The sequence below is a fragment of the Haemaphysalis longicornis genome, unplaced genomic scaffold (assembly GCF_048455015.1).
Source record: "Haemaphysalis longicornis isolate Haplotype H1 unplaced genomic scaffold, Haemaphysalis longicornis Haplotype H1 scaffold_7, whole genome shotgun sequence".
Lineage (NCBI taxonomy): Eukaryota > Metazoa > Arthropoda > Arachnida > Ixodida > Ixodidae > Haemaphysalis > Haemaphysalis longicornis.
Window position 1 is genome coordinate 100,079,857 of NW_027526422.1, and position 2,971 is coordinate 100,082,827.

General features: G+C 43.2%; 1 non-coding gene across 1 annotated transcript; it reads left to right on the top strand.

Annotated features, from left to right (window-relative positions):
• Positions 1 to 498: 498 nt before the first annotated feature.
• Positions 499 to 571, top strand: Trnaa-agc (transfer RNA alanine (anticodon AGC)). The gene has a single exon. It is a non-coding gene; the product is annotated as a tRNA-Ala (tRNA).
• Positions 572 to 2,971: the final 2,400 nt, after the last annotated feature.

Genomic DNA, 2,971 nt, shown 5'->3' on the forward strand with positions numbered 1-2,971 from the left:
TGGGCACCAAAATTCCACATTTTCGATATTTTACTGATGGCCACGGGCATTTATTCCTTCGCTGTTTTATTATTTCTTCATTGTTTTCTTAGTTTATTCATTCTTTTATTTATTTATTTATTTATTTATTTATCCATTTATCCATTTATTTATTTATTTATTTATTTATTTATTTATTTATTTATTTATTTATTTATTTATTTATTTATTTATTTAAATTTTATTTCGTGACTCAAGCATTTATTAAGAAACGACAAATCGACCAAAACCAATGTAGCTATGCGGACTGCGGCTCCATATCAATGCAAACTCGGAACGACTTCCCTATGGAACAGATCTGTCTTGCGAATATAGAAACGTTTTCAGCCATTACTATGAAACCGTGAGACAAAGGCTTAATCCTACAAGGCAGTTCGCATAATGTAGAGTGACACTGAGATATGGTCACACCTGCCTGCCTAAGCAAGACGCAGGAAGCTTTCTCCAGGGAAATCCATCGGGGGTGTAGCTCAGATGGTAGAGCGCTCGCTTAGCATGCGAGAGGTACGGGGATCGATACCCCGCACCTCCACGACATTTTTTTTTTACATCCGATTTTTTTTTTGTAATCACATGCACTGATGTTTGGGCAGGTCGAACAGGGGTTCCTGAAATCCACTTTTGTTTCGTGGTTTTGTCAACTGGCCGTTTGATTTTCAAAAAATTCTTTGCTGCATGATGTGTATAACTAAGCGTGATAATGGTCTGGCGATACAAGAAAGCGGTTAAGTAACACGAGTGCATGGTGAAAGCGGTATTAGCTGGATAATTATGGCTTTTTATAGAGTTAGTTGGATGGTAGTCCCTATACCTTCAGCCATTTTGCATTGTGTTCAGCGTGTGACTCTACCTCATCCGAACAAGTGTGCAATCTAATGTAGCGGAAGCAGCTTGCCTGGGCAATCCACCACGTAGGAATTGACCCTGTCGTTCAAAAAGTTTAATTATTTACTTATTTATTCACTTACTTCTCGGCGGCACTGGTGAGAAAAATACTGCATACTCATCGCTAATAAACAGGTTTTCATGAGGCCCATATTGAAGTGAAGAACATGGGCGTTTGCTCATGTAATATATACATCTCATCTTTCGCGTCTGAACATGTGCCTGTTTCCTGTCGTTTTCATCAGTCGCCAAGACAAGTTCGGACAGTAGTATAGTGCTGATTAAGTAACGCAGCATACAGATATGTTTTAAGGGCAACAATGGGACAAAACAGTAGAGCACAGGTGTGGAGGGACAGAAGATAGATCCAGATTATGATTGTTTAATGCACCGACACTACACAGGCGATTAGGCGCGCCGTAGTGGAGGGCTCCGAATTAACTTTGACCACTTGGAGATCTTTAACAAGAGCCCAAATCTCAAACAAAAGGGCGTTTTCCCTTTTCGGCTACATCAAAAGAGCTGCCGTCGAGAATCCAAGTCCTAGGGCTCAGCACCACAGACATACGAGGGAAGATACCGCATGTTCCACATGTTTTCCGTCGTGGGGTATAGCTGAGATTGTACACGGCGGGGTCAGCATGCGATAGTACGGGAAGCGATGCCCTGCACCCCCGCGTTTCTTGTGTTTGCCGAGGGACTTTCTTTTATACACACTTGTTCGCATTGACGATTATGATTATTGCACAAAAAGCGCGGTGCAGGTTGTGCAAATTGTGGTGGACAACAAAGTCTATGCGTCAACTCTCAGCGCACTGAGAGCTAGAGAGACATAAAACACTGTAAAGGGCAGACCAGCTAATAACGGGGTTTGCTGCACCACAACGATATGACTATAGTCCGATGGAATGAATATTATGAAAATAGGGTGGTGATCTGATGCAGCAAATTGGGAAAGGAAATGACGGTTCAAATAAAATTGAAAGAAACCACCAGGGGGAAAACATGAACTGAAACACCACAAGAAAATATGAATAAAAGTAGAAATTAACCGTTACAGGAAATGGGAGCGAAAGCAGGCACCCGAAGTGAGCTCCAGGAACGCCGCCGTTTTGGCGGACGTGTAGCACGTCGACAAACCTGCGATGATGGTCTAATGGTGGGCGCAATGGAATAGTAGTCGTACTTTTAATGTGGAAGGGGAGGACCCGTTGCCCATGAAGGTGAAAAGTGTAACTTGAAACGGGGTTGAGAATCAATAAATCCAGAAGAATGTACTCTGCTTCCGCAAGGCTTCTCCTGGGGCACCGTAAATTTCTTTTTTCACCGATGCTTCCGTCCTAAAGTTCGTAGCGCAGGGTAAAAGGCAGACCCAGCAATCACAGTAACCATGATAGTCAACTTTTAAAGGAGCCATGAAGACAAAACCCAAGTTTGGTTCATTCAAAAGACGGCCTCATTAGAAACATACTCACACTAGTTTTAACGTAAACTTCGCTCAAATAAGCTATATAATTAGGGAAAAAGGGAATGGCCATGCGACCCACTCGCTCAATTCCAGCTGATGTCATACCAGCCTGCTCAGCGATTGGCGGAGGCCGGGAAAAGCATACGCACATTAGGCTGAGCTGATAAGCTTCCAGAAAGAGCTACTTGTGCCTAAAATTAGGGCACATATTTTTTAAAGCAATAAGGATGGTGACATAAACAGTGGAAGTTACGAAAGCACATGTAAACATAAAAATACTGATGCGCACTGCTGTTGGTACTGCGCGCACTATGCTTAGCTTAACTGCGCAGTCACTGCGGGGCTTTGGCGTTGTCTCAGACCGCACTGGCCGCTTGACGCAAGAAACAGTGTCTTACGACACCATGGTTGTCGAGCAAGCACTATGTTTCATAACTTTTCTCCCAAAACAAAAACAAGCCAGGTCCAAATACGGTCAAAAACAAACCAAAGGCACAAAACGGCTTGCCATGGTATGGGAGCGACATCTAGGTTCAGTAACGTAAACAAACGCCCGAACGCCGCCGTAGGGTACCTCGA